This window comes from Phaenicophaeus curvirostris, chromosome Z (assembly GCF_032191515.1).
Source record: "Phaenicophaeus curvirostris isolate KB17595 chromosome Z, BPBGC_Pcur_1.0, whole genome shotgun sequence".
NCBI lineage: Eukaryota > Metazoa > Chordata > Aves > Cuculiformes > Cuculidae > Phaenicophaeus > Phaenicophaeus curvirostris.
The window spans coordinates 55,517,908-55,536,040 of record NC_091431.1 but is presented as its reverse complement, the minus strand read 5'-3'; the positions used below and the strand labels follow the sequence as shown (position 1 = coordinate 55,536,040).

The 18,133-nt window shown below is 41.1% G+C and overlaps 1 protein-coding gene across 2 annotated transcripts in view; it reads right to left on the bottom strand.

The window, feature by feature from the left end:
• PDE4D (phosphodiesterase 4D) overlaps window positions 1-18,133 on the bottom strand; it is a 600,157-nt gene that overhangs the window by 574,178 nt on the left and 7,846 nt on the right. The gene's annotated exons all lie outside the window — the stretch shown is intronic.

Sequence of the window (18,133 nt, the reverse complement as noted above, 5' to 3'; positions counted from 1 at the left end):
TTTAACACCTTGACAGAACATGCAGGGAAATACTGGAGAGAGACCAGCAGAGGGCCATTGAGATGATGAATGGACTGGAGCATCCCACACTGGAAGAAGAGCTGAGAGAGGTGGGACTGTTCAGCCTGGAGATGAGGGTCTTCTCTGTGTTAGCCAGTGACAAGAGGCAATGGGTACAAACTGAAATACAAGTGGTTCCCTGTGAACATTAAGAAAAACTTTCTTTATTGTGAGGGTGATAGGGCACTGAAACAGGTTGCCCTGGAAGGTTGTGGGGCCCCCTTACTTGGAAATACTGGGAAACCTTCTTGACATTGTTCTGGGCAACCTGCTCTAGGAGATCCTGCCCGAGCTGGGAGGTTGCACGAGGTGACCTCCAGAAGTCCCTGCCAGTCTTAACCATTCTGTCCTCTCTGAGGCTTTCCCAATGGAGACCAAGGGTGAGTTCTTCTCCCCTGATGACCCCCAAAGAAGTTAAGTCACGGCACTCTGTTGGCGCTCGGGAGGTTACTAGGGTTCCCACCTGCATTGCTGTGCTGCCTTGTTGGCATCCCTTTGTGCATGCAAACACAAACCTCTCAGCACAGGACCCGGCCTGAGGTCCCCACAAGACCACAGGAAGAAGGTCCACACGCTCTGAAGCAGGGACTTTCCCCCTTTGGTGAATCTTCCATCCCCACTTGGACATAAGCCAACTTAGAATCATAGAATCATAGAATCATGGAATAACCAGGTTGGAAGAGACCCACCGGATCATCGAGTCCAACCATTCCTAACAACACTAAACCATGCCCCTCAGCACCTCGTCCACCCGTGCCTTAAACACCTCCAGGGAAGGTGACTCAACCACCGCCCTGGGCAGCCTGTTCCAGTGCCCAATGACCCTTTCTGTGAAGAATTTTTTCCTAATGTCCAGCCTAAACTTCCCCTGTTGGAGCTTGAGGCCATTCCCTCTTGTCCTGTCCCCTGTCACTTGGGAGAAGAGGCCAGCACCCTCCTCTCCACAACCTCCTTTCAGGTAGTTATAGAGCGCAATGAGGTCTCCCCTCAGCCTCCTCTTCTCCAGGCTAAACAACCCCAGCTCTCTCAGCTGCTCCTCATAAGACCTGCTCTCCAGCCCCCTCACCAGCTTTGTTGCTCTTCTCTGGAGTTGCTCCAGAGCCTCAACATCCTTCTTGTGGTGAGGGGCCCAGAACTGAACACAGGATTCAAGGAGCGGTCTCACCAGTGCCGAGTACAGAGGGAGAAGAACCTCCCTGGACCTGCTGGTCACGCCGTTTCTGATACAAGCCAAGATGCCATTGGCCTTCTTGGCCACCTGGGCACACTGCTGGCTCATGTTCAGTCACTGTCAACCAACACCCCCAGGTCCCTCTCCTCCAGGCAGCTTTCTAGACAGACTTCTCCTAGTCTGTAGCACTGCACAGGGTTGTTGTGTCCCAAGTGCAGGACCCGGCATTTGGCCTTGTTAAACCTCATGCCATTGGACTCAGCCCAGGGGTCCAGCCTGTTCAGATCCCTTTGCAGAGCCTCCCTACCCTCCAGCAGATCCACACTTCCACCCAGCTTAGTGTCGTCTGCAAACTTGCCAAGGGTGCACTCAATGCCTTCATCCAGGTCATTGATAAAGACATTGAACAGGGCTGGACCCAGCACTGAGCCCTGGGGAACCCCACTTGTCACTGGCCTCCAGCTGGATTTTGCACCATTTCCCACCACTCTCTGGGCCCAGCCATCCAACCAGTTGTCCACCCAGGAGAGTGTGCGCCTGTCCAGGCCAGAGGCTGACAGTTTCCAAAGCAGAATGCTGTGAGAAACTGTGTCAAAGGCTTTACTGAAGTCCAGGAAGACCACATCCACAGCCTTTCCCTCATCCAGCAGCCAAGTCACTTTGTCATAGAAGGCGATCAGGTTAGTTTGGCAAGACCTGCCTTTTGTGAACCCATGTTGACTGGGCCTGATCACCCGGTTCTCTTGCATGTGCTTCATGATAGCACTCCAGATCACCTGCTCCATGACTTTCCCTGGCACTGAGGTCAGACTGACAGGCCTGTAGTTCCCTGGGTCCTCCCTGAGACCCTTCTTGTAAATGGGCACAACATCAGCCAGCCTCCAGTCCAGTGGGACTTCCCCAGTCTTCCAGGACTGCTAGAAGATGATGGAAAGGGGTTTGGCCAGCACATCCGCCAGCTCCTTCAATACCCTTGGATGAATCCCATCCGGCCCCATAGACTTGTGGGTGTCTAGTCGGGCTAGCAAGGCTCTGACCACCTCCTCCTGGATCATGGGAGCCTCATTTTGCTCCTCTAGCTCCTGGGTTTGTACACAGATGGAACGACTTTCTTTACATTTAAAGACTGAGGCAAAGAAGGCATTAAGTACCTCAGCCTTTTCCTCATCCCCTGTCACTGTTGTTCCTTTTGCATCCAAGAGGGACTGTATGGTCTCCCTAGTCCTCCTTTTATTATTTATATATTTATAGAAGGATTTTTTGTTATCTTTCACAGACTTTGCCAATCTGATTTCTAGTTGAACCTTAGCCCTTCTCATTTTTTCTCTACACAGTCTCACTTCCCTCCTGTAGTCCACCCAAGAGGCCTGTCCCCTCTTCCAGAGCCCATAAACGTTTCTCTTCTTCTTGATATCGCTCAAGATCTCTCTATTCAACCAAGCTGGTTTTTTCCCCTGCCGGCTTTTTTTCCGGAACATGGGGATGGCTTTCTCCTGAGCTGCTAGGATTTCCTTTTTGAAGAGCTCCCAGCCCTCATGGGCTCCCTTGCCCTTAAGTACTGTCTCCCATGAGACTTCACCAACCAGCCTTCTGAAGAGTTCAAAGTCTGCCCTCTGGAAATTAAGTACTACTGCCCTGCTAACCACCCTCTTCACCTAGAACAGAAAACCCTATCATCTCATGATCACTTTGTCCTAGGCGTCCACCTACTGCCACATCCCCCACAAGGCCTTCTCTGTTCACAAACAGCAGGTCCAGGAGGGCACCCTCCCTTGTTGGTTCACTCACCAGCTGAAGAGTATCAGCTTGGTACTGTTGCTGTAAAAGGGCCTCATGGAGTGGAGCACCTGCCATAGCAGGGCATCAGGCTGAGAGATCTGGGACTGTTCAGCCTCATCAGGGTGTATAAATACGTGAAGAGAGAGTGCAGAGAGGATGGAGCCAGGCTTTTTCCCATGGCAGGACAAGAGGCAATGAGTACAAACCAAAACACAGGTGGTTCCTCCTCAACATTGGGAAACACTTCATTATTGTAAGGTGATGGAGTACTGGCACAGATGGCCCAGAGAGGCTGCAGAGGCTGTTCTGCTGAGAGGAACATTAGCTATCTAAGCACGAAAGTAATCCTATCTGTTATCGTGACAGCACTACAGTAATCCCTCTGAGACATTTTGGCAGTGGGAGAAGTGGTCTCACATAAAAGAAAATCCTGCAAAATGTTCCAGCAAAATACAGCTTGGGCACAGGCAGTGTCAAGTGTTTGTAGATTAACTCATAGGCTTTGGTGCACACTATCTGATGATATGAGGCATACCTGCAGGACACCAACTTGCTCCCAACAATCATGTTCTTTTCATGACAAAGACATCTGGGAAGGTTATGATGCTAGTAAAGTCCTTAATTTGATTTTCTGTTTTGCTCTACAGCAGAGTTTAAAGACCTGTTACTGTTAATGTAATCACATAAAGACTATTTTAATATATTTACATTACCTGCTACTGTACAAGAGATTTATTGCAAGCATTCCTACCTTTAGATCCCCATTCTTTTGCATAGCGAAATATGTAGACAAAGGGCGCATTGAGATTAATCTGAAAGTTAGAAATGCCAGCATCTCTGCAATACACAAACATTTAATAAAGGAAGAAGAACGCAAGTAAAGAACAAACCAGGGCAGGCAGTACTTGCACTCCACCATAGGTAAATATCCAAGTATTTACCACTGCATTCTTCTTAATATGCCAATGTGTATTTTTACTATAGAAATACGTATCTGCAGGGATTTATCTTTTTGTCAACAAATAGTGAGTCTGCTCCTTCCACAAGTACATGCCTTCATGGAAATAACCTTTAATCTATGAGCTGTTTGGGGATAAACTTGGACATACATTTTTTTCCCTTTCCTGTTTGCCCCAGTTTTTGCTAGCCTGAGTCAAGACTCCCTGCTACTTGTTGTAAGTCACCTTGTTTATTTTGTAGACATAATGCTGTTCTCAGGACAGAGTGTTTGTGATAACTGGGTGAGCCCTGAGGCACTTCTGTTTTTTCAAATTCACCTTTAAAAGAATTTTCAAACTCTCCTCTTTCCATAGGCTGAGAGAGTCTTGTGTTCCTTGCGTGACAGACGCACAAGTTTTACTTTCCACCAAAGGACGCCTATCCTGGGCAAAGAGACTGCGACAGGCACTTTCACATGTTGCTTGACTTAAATGACAAAAATGCTTTGATAGTAGAAAAATAGCAAAAGAAACTAAATAAAGCATTTATAAACATTGTAGGAGCTACCTGACTGGGCATCTTGAGCAACCTGCTCTATGTGACCTGGCTTTGAGCAAGGTGTTGAGCTAAATGATCTACAGAGGCACCATCCAGTCTCAACTACCCTGTGATTCTCTCTATTGCAATTAAAAGGAAACAGAAGATTACAAGGTGCAGAATATGATAACAATATTTTCTGATTTTAGGTTGCACATACTACTTTGTAGTATCATAAGGACTGGTCAGTTGTTCAACAAAACAGATATATTTTTAAGCAGCTGAAAGAACTCCATGCATTCTAAAATATATCTTCCAGTAGCTCTGATGTACATTTCAACAGGAAGATTCATTCCTGACTTTTCTTTGGAAAGAAGAGGCTGAAAAAGGGAACTATCTTTGTAAATCTGTCTTGTAAATTTGTCTTCATTTAACCAAACTATCTGTACATTTCCCTTTCACCATCCACTTCATATTGCATCAGGATATTGAAAGTATTATCTAATGGTTATTAATGTTTTTGTAAGGAAACTAATTCAAATATCAAACTAAGATTTTAAAAGTAGTTTCCAATTCATATCTGAGTTGGGAGAACCATGTTTTTATTTGAGCTTGTCTAGGAAATCTTTAAAACAACATATAAATTAAAAATAATAATAATATCCACTCTAAACCAGCTTTGTACTAAAGGTAAAAAATTTCCTGCTGTACAGAATCTGCCCTATATACATCAGCAATGTATTCCCCAAGAAACAGAATTAAAACCAGATGACTGAGGAGCACAGGGGAATGCTAAGCCTGATTTGGAAAGAATCCTTTAGAAATTCAGGGTCCAGATGGTCAGCTGCATCTCAAGCTGGGCTAATGCTGGTAGCAGATATACTTTGTCAGATGACAACAACAAACACAAGCCTATTCTGTTTCAGGGGAGGCTGTGTAAACCAGCTCTCAGCTACAGAAGGAAGCAAGGAAGGAAATACTGCTACAGCTGCCATGATTCCTTCCCATGAAGCTGGCCATCATGTCTTTGAGCAGCACCAAGAGCTACCCTTCCCCACCACTCTCTAAATCAGAGACCAACACCTGTCTTGTCGTCCTTGTGGATACAACTACACAAGGCTCATGGCATAGGGACTGCTAACCACCCTCCAGCTACAATTAGATAAAATTCCTTTACTCTTCTTCCCATACAATCCAATTTTCAGTTGCTGATATATTTTGCCAAACTTCATTGTTGCGGAGTGAATTTTCAATTAACAGGTATTTACTTCAAACTAAATTTTTGGAACACAGGTTAACCACATAGTTCAGTCAATTTGTAGAAGGCAATGAAAGAAGATTTTGTATAAATGAAGCACATGAGTGATGTGCTTTCAGCTATCCCTGTAAATATTCCTAAATAAGAAAATACCTGAGAGGAAGAGAAGAAAAAACGTCATATGACACATGCACTAGAGGGATCAAGCTCTGCAACTGAATTTTCAGAAGACTTGAATCAACTGATCAGATTCTGTCCTGTTTCAACTCTTGCAAGCAGCACATCTACGTTATGCTGGACTACGTGGAGACCAAAAAGTATAAACAGTTGCCATGTCTGCAGCTGGAGAGTCATAATCGACTGACATTCCAAATACAGCACGAGTATAGGTTTCCTTAACCACCATGACTTTCCTTACTATTACAAGACCATTTTTGATTTTACATGAGGCTAGAACTAAGGTATAAGTAACCATAGCAATATATCAGGGAGTGAAAGTATCTGGGTAGAAAGAGAAAGAATAAGACAGAAGTTAATAGGTTGGAAAAAAACAGGAAAATAAATAGGAACAGGAATTGACATATTTAGGAGAGGGAAGAAGCTACCATATATTGGCAAAGAAAAAGAAAAATACAGGAGTTTGCCAAAGGTCGGTCTGAATTGTTATACAGGAAGATAAGAGATGTGTGGAGACACAGACTGCTACAGCCACCAGATGATAACCACAGAATCTCAGAATGATTTGAGTCAGAAGGGAACTTTAAAGACCATCTAGTGCAACCCTCTCCTGCCACAGCCAGGGACAGCTTTCACTAGACAAGGTTACTCAAAGCTTTGTCCAACCTGACCTGACCTGCAGCAAGGGATGGGGCATCCATGACTTCTCTGGGCAACCTGTTCCCATGCCTCACTGCTCTCACAGTGAGTTAATTTATTCCTAATATCTAATATAAACCTACCCTCTAACAGGCTGCCCAGGGAGGTGGCTGAGTCACCGTCCCTGGAGGTGTTTAAAAGACGGCTGGATGAGGTGCTGGGGGGCATGGTTTAGTGGTTGATAGGAATGGTTGGACTCAATGATCCTGGAGGTCTTTTCTAACCTAGTGATTCTGTGATTCTGTGGTTCTTCCATTTTAAAACCATTGCCCTTTTTTCTTTCTCATTACAGGCCCTGTTATAGTCTCTCTTCATCTTTCTTTTCAGCCACCTTTATGTATCAAAAGGCTGCAATAAGGTCTCCTCAGAGCCTTCTCTTCTCTAGGCTGAAAAATAATCCCCCATAAAAGCTGAAAATGAAACCAGAATTCTAGTGTCCCTGAAGCTGAATATGTCAAGGCAGCAAATGCAGCTGAAACCACTGCCTGCCTTCCCCTCATTGTATCATCTGCACAGGAGTAACTGGCAAAAGTAGTCTTAAAATTTTGTGAGAGTTACTTGTTTTCTGTGGCTTGCATTTTGATTTCAAAGACACAAATCAAAATCAGTGGGGATCAGGTGTGTAACATCTCACAATCCAGTGCTGGTTCATATTTCTACCATCTTGAAATTTAGTGCCATGCAAAGGCCTGCCATAATACTCACTTCATTTAAGTCTATGGGTTTTAGAATTATTCAGTTAAAATATAATTTTGTGAATGGATTGATACTATGAATGCTCTCAGCATTATGCTGCTTTTTAAATAGGCTATTTGAAATTTAATGATTTATATGGTCTTATATAAGCTATTTCACTGAATTTTATTAATAAAAGTGTAATTGAATTCCAAAATTACTGTTTGACAGTTGATCACTTACAGATCTGAATGATGAGAATATGAGTTTAAGTGCCAGCTAGGGGAAAAAAAGGAATAATAATAAAACCAATAAATTACTATAAATTGTCATTCTATTGCAATTACATGATTTGCCTCTCAATTCAGCTGTCCTTTAATTCAGTCATTAGTGAATGTTTGATCATCACAAAATACAGCACACTTTAAAATACTTAATGTGTGTGTCAGCAAGACTTTACACACAAAGTGGAACCTGTAAATTTCAATTTTTCAATAGTAGCCTCAGGATCAGATTTACTGTACCTGGTGGTGTAAAGCATATGTGTGTATTTATGCATAGATGCGTGTGTATTTATATTCTCATGGCCTGTCCATTCATGGATTAACTCTCTCAAGACACAACACACTGATATTTTAGATTTCCTAAAGAGTCATGGATCCAGATTTTGGAATTTTGATGTTATGTGCATATCAACTAATTCCCTGAAGCAGCAGAATAATCTTTTTTTTTCTCACAGGAGAGGGAAACTTTATCCACCTGTAATTACGTATGAAATACTGAATAGTCAGACATACAATGGTATAAAGCAAAATAATACAAAGCTAAGCAAATACCAAATGCTTTAGAAAGACCCTGACAATACACTGCCCATGGACTATTCCTATGATGAACAGCAAAAATTATAGCATTTAATGTAAAAACAGTACAAGCTACAAAAGTGAGGAAAAGTTGCATTTTCACACTTTTCATTGTAGGTCACTACAATAAATTACTGACCAAATACAGCAAAGGACTGTATCAGTGCCTGAGTTCAACCAGTCAATTCCACTGAAATCCTTTAGCTTAACTTCTTGAATGCTTTGAAATATTTTCTGCTGTTTCTTTGTACTATCTTGAAATATTGTAAATGTAAACACCAGAGTAAGCCCAGACACAGCTTCCAATGGCAAAGCCTCAGCTCGGTGTTTTTAACTGGAAATTTTCTCAAAGATTTTTGCATTAAACTGCTGGAGCACTTTTGAGCAACTGAAACCAGAAAAGAGGGTTGTTCTAAACCCACACTCCTGGGGTTACTCGCATTTGTTGCAAACTGTGCTCAAATCCATCACACCCACACGTGGAGCACAGCAGTCATGGCTCTGGGGAGAGGAATTTCTCTTACCTGCAGGGTTTTCTTCAGGGATCTGTCCTTCATTAGGCAGCCAGAGGGCTGTCGGTCAGGGAGGACTAACCTTCCCGAGCAACCAAAGAGCCAACCAGGAAGCTGGTCAGTGGATGTAGGAAGCGGGCAGAGAACTTACACAGACAAAAGACAGCACAGTAGCAAAATGAGTAAACACAGCAGATAGATGTGTACTCCTGAAAGCCAAACAAAACGTGGCTTGGGTGTAAGCTTGAAGTGACTCCCCGCAGGAGTTGCAAACATGTTTCTTGACATGGTAGTGGCTGTGCCAGCTAGCACAGCAGGGAAAATGAGTGCTAGCTGCTATAGTCTTGAAGAGACCTCACTGTGGGGGCTGTCCCATTAGAAAGAACAGATAAGATTTCGCTAGGTTTGTCTCCCTCCATCCTTCATTGTCTCAAGCTGGCTTTTTACACCTTAATACCCCCACCATCATAGAATCATAGCATCATAGAATCATAGAACAGTTTGGGTTGGAAGGGACCTTAAAGATCATCCAGTTCCAACTCCTGTGCCAGGGACATGTCCCACTAGATCAGGTTACCCAAGCCCCATCCAACATGGCCTTGAACACCTTCAGGGATGGGGCAGCCACAGCTTCCCTGGGCAACCTATGCCAGTGCCTCACCATCCTCATCATGAAGAAATTCTTCCTTATATCAAGCCTAAATCTGCTCCTCTCCAATTTATACCCATTGCCCCTAGTCTTATCACTACAGACCTTTGTAAACAATCCCTCTCCAGTTTTCTTGTAGCCCCCTTCAGGTATTGGAAGATGGCACCATGCCAGGCTCCAGAGCATACTGGATGTATCACATTTCACACTAGGAAAACTTCCTCTGCTGGAAACTTCCTACGAGAAAGCATAATTTCAACATAATTTTAAATACTTTCCACCAGAAAGGTGGGGGTGGGAGGAAGAACATGTGTGGGTGGAAAGCTAAGTTAATAAATAAATTAAGGCTGAAGCGGTGTAGGGCTGTGGGACCTAGAGCTGCATAACATGGGTGCATTCACAGTGAACTGAATCCTTTATTAAGGATTCCAAAACTGTAGTCTTGCAAACATCTACCAGTTAAAAAAAATAATCCCAAGGGCAACAAAGGCTTTGCTCACCATCAGGAAAGTATAGTTTTAAGTTTTAGTGGTCAAATTTCAGCAAATTGTGATCAGGAAAGATCACGAAATAGCAGATTCCAGAGAGAATAACTAGAGAAGAAAATAAGTGTGTTTTTTCCAGAAAAGGCTATCTTAACACTAATACAACACACATGGCAAATTGCTTAATATCTCTGAAAGTGGAAACTGAAATGAGCCATGAAAATCTCCTTAGGATGAAAAGCATCCTTAATGAAGAGACGAATTTTTATAAGTAATGCTCCATATAGTTTAGACAGATAAAAACCAGGGTTTATATTAAAAACCTTAAAATTTTAGCCAGGACTGGAAATTATTTATACTGATTTTATTACACATTAGTAACAGACTTTCAGGGTTATATTTTGCACTTAAACAGCAATAAGACTAGGAGATAGAATCAAGAGTCAGTATTGGAAGCTAGAGGAAATAATGTCTGAAAGCAAGCAATTCTGCTTTCACTAAAACAGCAAATAAGTGTAGTATTTCAGAAAGAAGTTAGTACAAGACCTCCAGAAAAATCGAGTCTTAAGCCATAAAGTATCATCCTCTTCAAATTTCCCAGTCCAACATATTGCAGAAGTAGAAACTCCCTGGTTAATGTCTTCTCAAGGGTTATTCCATAACTTTTTCCATAGTCTTTTCTCACCAGACCAAGTACGCCAACAGATGTTGCTAAATGCCCTACAGAAAACTGCCTTTTCTTTCCCTTTCTACTATTGCTGTATTTTCCCATTGCACTCCAAACATGGACATAAAAACCTGCATAGCTGCTGCATTACACTGTTGAGCTCTTTCCCAGTGCTACTTTTTTGTGGATTCTAAATGCTGTCTTTCATTATTCTTCTTGCCAGGAAAATTACTGGAAGAGTACCATTTGATTAGTTTGCATGCACTTTTTGGGGAACTCCAGCATTATGACTGCCTCTTCCCGTGTATCTTCCTATGCATCAGTATTCCCACAGCTAGGCACATGACAGGGCAATTCAATATGAATGTTTCAATAAAGTGCCTGAATGTTATTTCTGTGAGAAGGCTTCAGGAAATGTCTGTAATGATTGGGGTTTATGTTCTCAAACTTTGTTTTGTCATCAGGAGTAGCTGGCTTCATCCAAAATAAATTTGAACAGATTATTCAGAGAAACAGATGTTTTTAAAAAAGAGAGATTTATGTTTAAATAATAAAAAAACATTATGTCAATTAGTGGGACATTAGGTAGATATTCCTACATCTTTTAATTTTAATTAAATGCACAGCATATCAATAACTGGTCTTTTTAGGTCTTAGTTATTTTTTTCATTTACTGCAACCACTGTATGGGAATCTATTATTAAAAAAAGGTTAGTGATTAACAACTTCCCCTCTCTTCATAATTAAATATCTTTATAGGAAGCCTTCACACAGAGATAACAAATGCAAGTAACAGATTTTATATCCCTAAAGTTCAAGAGTAGCATACTGCTATTATACAAATTTCAAATAGCAAAAGGCGAGTCTTTTTACTGGTCAAAGATAGATGGATGCACAAACACATTTGTGCCAGACACCATGTTGCACTGCAAATGCCTAGGACATCACAGCTCTTACCATCTGTACAAATGGATGAGCCACAGATGTTCAAACCTCCGTATGAGCTGAGTCCAGAAGCTGCATACAGTATTCACATTCTGAAAAGTGCAAATATTAAAAATCCAGCCCTTGGCTCAAAATTTAAGAGTAGTTTCAAGTATAATTTCCATTTTATAAACTTTCTCTGTGTAAATGATGGTTTGTACATGTTTAATACCTACTCACCACAGTAATTTTACTGGCAGTAAAGGAAGTAGAAAATACATTCTTATACACACTTATCTTCTTTTCTATATCACTTTACTCATGAGGCAAGATAGAAGAGACAGAAGGATGGAAATCAATGCAAACTCCTTGGCTGTAAATTGTAAAAACTACAACACTCCACATCAATACCCAGGTCTCAAAGAGCTTAGGGAAGATGAGATCCCTAGATGATAAGATAAAGAACAGGCAGACTACATTTCAACTCCTTAACTGTTAAATGTTGATTTTAAAAAATGGTTTTATATAGAATGAATTAAATCTTACGTTTAAGATTTTTAAAAAGCAAGAAAAATCAGCAGCACCAAAATTAAACTTTTAGTTGTTAATGTAAATTTTTATGCACGTAGAACTACACACACACTCTGTTTTGGGGGCCTATCATCATATCATGAAATACCATTTTTTTAATGTAGAAATAAACTAGGGAGCTTAATATTAAGCATGGACCTATATTTTCAAAATTCTAAGACAGAATGAGCAAAAATTTTTTTTACTTTTAATTACGTTTGCAAAATTTTGGATTCTGGTGGAAATACAACTGTCCCTGAAAACTGGTTGAGTCCCGTAAAGAAATTCGGCATAGCAAGGTCAGCTGTATTCCTCCCCTGCACTGATTCAGGCATTCGTCCACTGAGGTCAACTGCAATTTTTTTAAAAAGTAGATCCTTTTCTGTCACAGGCTATAAAGCCACCCTCCACCTTCTCCCACTTTAGCTCCTAACTTGTCCTCAGACCACTTCCAAACACATACAAAGCACAAAGAATATATTTGCCATCCACACCTTAAAAAAACCCAAACAATTGTAGGCACAACTAGTTCCATATAGATAACATATAAAAAGCTGTTTCTCTCCCTTTTATCATATTTTCAAATCCATTACTGAACTGGAATAATTTCATCTGGGCAATCTACAAATTATATACTCACAGTGCTTACTTGAGAGTCTCCAACCATGAAAATTCAAAAAAGTTTGTCTGCATTAGTTTGGTAGAATTGAAGAGAGAAATCAGAGCATTTTTAAGATCTGATCTATCAAAAAAGCTTACAAACTATCCATGGGCTGCAATTTGGATTCCAGGCTACAGCAAGGATGAGCTTTCCTAGCACTGAAAAACAGGTAAAATTTGCCAGCAAATTATTTAATGCAAAAAACCACCATTATGTCTCATATGGAGAACAGCAGGTTCCAGCAAGCCCCTGAAGGAACAGTGTGTTCTGTATATGAGCCAGGAACTATGCTACTTCATAGAATCATAGAATCATAGAATAACCAGGTTGGAAGAGACGTACCGGATCATCGAGTCCAACCATTCCTATCAAACACTAAACCATGCCCCTTAGCACCTCATCCACCCATGCCTTAAACACCTCCAGGGAAGGTGAATCAACCACCTCCCTGGGCAGCCTGTTCCAGTGCCCAATGACCCTTTCTGTGAAAAATTTTTTCCTAATGTCCAGCCTAAATCTCCCCTGGCGGAGCTTGAGGCCATTCCCTCTTGTCCTGTCCCCTGTCACTTGGGAGAAGAGGCCAGCACCCTCCTCTCCACAACCTCCTTTCAGGTAGTTGTAGAGAGCAATGAGGTCTCCCCTCAGCCTCCTCTTCTCCAGGCTAAACAACCCCAGCTCTCTCAGCCGCTCCTCATAAGGCCTGTTCTCCAGCCCCTTCACCAGCTTTGTTGCTCTTCTCTGGACTCGCTCCAGAGCCTCAACATCCTTCTTGTGGTGAGGGGCCCAGAACTGAACACAGGATTCAAGGAGCGGTCTCACCAGTGCCGAGTACAGAGGGAGAATAACTTCCCTGGACCTGCTGGTCACACCGTTTCTGATCCAAGCCAAGATGCCATTGGCCTTCTTGGCCACCTGGGCACACTGCTGGCTCATGTTCAGTCACTGTCAACCAACACCCCCAGGTCCCTCTCCTCCAGGCAGCTTTCTAGACAGACTTCTCCTAGTCTGTAGCACTGCACAGGGTTGTTGTGCCCCAAGTGCAAGACCCGGCATTTGGCCTTGTTAAACCTCATGCCATTGGACTCAGCCCAGGGGTCCAGCCTGTTCAGATCCCTTTGGAGCCTCCCTACCCTCCAGCAGATCAGCATTTCCACCTAGCTTAGTGTCATCTGCAAACTTGCTAAGGGTGCACTCGATGCCTTCATCCAGGTCACTGATAAAGACATTGAACAGGGCTGGACCCAGCACTGAGCCCTGGGGAACCCCACTTGGGGGATAATATTTGTGTTACTGCCTGGAAATTTAAATACATCTGTGTTCTACTTTGGATAGCAATACTTTCATTCAAGGAAAGCAAGCTGTAACACAGGAACAGAGTATTGCTTTTTTCAGATGCAAAAACCTCAAATCTTGACACAACAAAACCAAAGCAACCTTATCTTTGATCCTGAGAACACAAATACATGCAAACAACCAGTACGTTTTTTGCTTAAGGCCTTTTCTACACATATACAAATGTAAATGTTCACCTGCTATGAACACCCACACAGGCATCTTTGACGTATATTTTAGTATCAGCATGTTTGCTGCACAAATAATCACAGAAAGTAACCGCAAAGACTAAATTACTCAAGCAGGCCAAAAGCTGCTTCATTGATAGTATGAATTGGAGGGTTTTTCTTTTCCCCTCTGGACCAAATTGCATCACACGCTTTTTTTTAAAAGTTAAACCAACATTTCCAAGATACTTTGAAGATATTAATTTCAACAGATAATTTTTGCTTCAGCGTTCCCACTTATGCCCCTTGGTTTCCTCCTGTCTCCAAGTATGCTTGGAACTCATTTCGTGTTTTCCTCTAGATTTCTTTCTTTCCTCTCCTCTCTCTTTCTCTGCCTCCCATACTCCACACCTTTCAGTCTGCAGACTGATTTACCACAACACATAGATACCACAGATATATGTTTATGCTGTTTCAAGAGGATATACCACATTATTGTCCTGATTTTTTATTTTTTCCCCAGGCTGCTTTAACTCTTAATGATCAACTAGAAAGAAAGAAGAAGTCTCTCCATTTAAAAAGAAAGGGAGATTTTTTGATCTTAACCTAATTATTTATTTTTCAAGCTCTGGAATAATCTTAATATAGTGCATAGTTAATTCAGAAATTTAAATTGACCACTGTAAATGACAGGATAAAAAGTTCAGTATATCCTAGGCTAAGAAAAATTCTTTTCTTGTGAACTCTAGATTTCTGCTTTTAAGTCGTGTTCTATTTTTGTATGAAAGATTATAAAATAAAACCATAACAATGCAGTAACATTGATACATTCTTCTGTGAAAATGAATTATTTTAGATCTGTAAATGCAAGGTATATAGTAAAATTTATTTACAAGACAAGCAGGGCCACGTTCAAGACAATTAATGTTATCATGCAAATAATATCACATAGCAACAGAAGTCCCTGTCAGATTCTGTACTAATTTTGACCTGCACTTAATTCCCAAGGCTACTGTGAATTATTAGCAGAAGCAAAGGCAACAGCTAACTGCCCTACTTGTGCCTTTTCTAGGTTTTGTAGGACCACTCCTGTCTGTTGTCTGCATGAAGAACTGACCACTTGTACAGGTTGAAGATGTGCCCAGAGGCAAACGTGGGCACATCTTTTTGTGGGTGTCTCCCTCATTTATTTTGTTAGTGTTTTGGGATGGGGATTTCTTCACACAACTGATGTCTGGCACACAGGTATGCTAGTGGAAAAAATGCTTCTACCACCTGCAAACGGCTCCCAGTAACCTGCCCATCAGCAGGCTGTCACACAGTGGCAAAGCAGGATACACCTGCAGCCAGTGCTCTGGTGCTGTACTGAGCAGACATGGTTTCCATATTTGTAAGCAAAATTTTACAGAAATACTTTCCAAAATGTGTTGGAGTTTCATGTAAATTATGTTGCTGATGTGAACACCTGAACTCACATTGAAAATGCACTAGCAAAGCATCAGACCTTCAAGTTTAAGGGGAAGTTCAGTTCTTTTTATAAGCTCTTCCAAATTATTCGAAGTATTTCTTCATATCAATCTTACATTTAATGAGACAAACACACATGAATTTTATTTGCTTTGGCCAAACACAATACATACAACACAGCCAGTAGGACTCAAAGTAGGTGCTGTATAAAAGCTGTAACTTGGGTTGTCTTCCCTGCAAAGTTAAGCTCCCTTGCATTTACAGAGAAAAGCCTCTGGCATCTTTCAAAAAGGGATGCAAATCTAAGACCCTCTACTAAACAACTGCAGAAGTCTTTTCAAAAAGTTCTGAAAAAATAAGCTATCTGGACTTCCTGGAGTGGATGTAAAATATTGAAATAGTTAATTAATTTAATAGGAGACAAAAAAGTTTCTTTCAAGTAGCATCTGTATAGTCAAGGAGGCACTGAATTGTGGGTTAGGGGAAAATCTATAAAGGAAGCAGTGAAATGTTCACTGCAAGGTAATTCTGTCCTAATTAGCCCTAGCACAATGCACCTATACTGCCTCTGGAATCAAATAGGTGTCCTATTGTGGACCTTTACTGCCTCAGCTTTTTGCTGCAGCCATCTCTAATACAACATCACATTGCAGATCTATTCCAGGATTTCATTCCCTCTTTGGCTGCTGACCTGCTCTGACTTGCCTAAGGTTATGTTTAAATTGTGTGTATTTCCATCCTGCGCTTACCATCCTGTTTAGTTTATAATCTCATAAGGGCAGGAACTGCCTCTTACTACTTGTTTGAACAGCATCCAGCACAATAAGACTTTGATCCAGCTTGTAGGCACTGCTTGCAGTATGTTAAATTCCAAATATCACTTATAGAATTCTGCATCAATACAGTTTCAGTTCCTGGAAACAGTATTAACGGTATTGAAATGGTGCATATACTCAGCTACAGCACAAGACCAGTTTCCCACATTACTTCCCCTAAGATCACAAGAAACACAGCACCAAGAAACTTGGTTAAATTTACAAGTATTTTTCCGTAGTCTCACTGTTTTGTTGGGCAAAGGAAAAGTAAAGTAGCAATGTTCAGTGCTAAATAACCTGACTAAATTAAAAAAAAAAGTCACAGCAGAGATAACTTTCATTCAAATGAGACATGACAAGTCACATGGCGTTTAGACCACAAGACCACATTCTCCAAGTTTAATGTCTCACCAAGTTATTTCCTTGTGCTTTGCATACATCAGAGAAACTACGCTGAAGCCGGCTTTTCACATATAAGAGAACTACTTTGTTTTTCTTATTTCAGAAATGTCATAGAAACTAATAGTTTACACTACAATTCACTGCCTAACTTAATGCATAGCACCTCAGACAAGATAATTTCTATGTGGTTTAGGTTTTATGTTACATATATAATAGTGTATCTTTTTACTGAACCTGACCAGTAAGGTAAAGCCAGCGGAAGCTATTTCAAATATTCTGTGAACAAAACACATTTTTGTTTAAATTCATAAAGCCATTTAAAGGAATCAAAGAGTTTAGTTTGGTGACCCACAACTAACAGAAATACTCTAGACAGTATCACCATAGTATTGACTTCCATTTTCTGATGGTCGCTTTAATCTTGTATGATTCTATGTATTAAAACACGAGATGTGCAAGCAGAAATATTGCTAAAATTACATTCTTATTTTCTGTTACAGGTTCAAGAAAGAATTTATTTGCTAGCAAGAAAAGATTTTTACAGAATTTCCGTGAGGATATTTGATGTTCCCAGAAGCTATAATATTCATTAGAAAGAGAAAGTTAGCTGTCTGAAGAATATTTACTATTTTAAAATAATTTGCTCACATGAATTCATATAAAAAGTAATGGCTTCAGGAAGGAAAGCTAATAAGAAACTACACAGGCTTTCATCCTGCTAGCAGAAATTACGTACTTCTTGGTATACCCCAAGCTATTTACCCACAAATGCTATCTTTGTTACACCACACAATGAAATGATGTTTCCAGTGGAAAAACAAGCAACATGGAAAGTCCTTTGCATGAACTAGTGCATTTATAGCAATGAATATGACCTCACAGCATTTACTAGAGAGGGGCAGAGCACTAGCTTAGTAGCTTTCTAATTTCACTCTGCTGCTACTCTATTATTTTAAACCTGAGTTGCACAGAGGTAACACCCAACAATCTCAGGAAACCAACAAGGGAGTCACTGTGGTAAGTCCATCTGATTAAACGGCAGATCCTGAACAGCATTTCGCACTGGTTTCTAATTCACTGTGAGTAGAATTTGTTTTTAAACATGTGAACTCTAACATGCTGGCATTTTACTTGCTAAAAAAACAACCTCTACAAATTAAGGAAAGCATCATAGCACTATAAAAAGAATCAGTGGGAGCTGGGGGCATTGTAAATTAAGCTTTGCTGTGGTTTAAAATACTAGATGTTAACAGTGACCTGCTTTTTACTGGTATGCCTGTTCTTATTTAAAGGTGCAAAGGGAGTGTGTGAAAAAATGGGAGTTCTT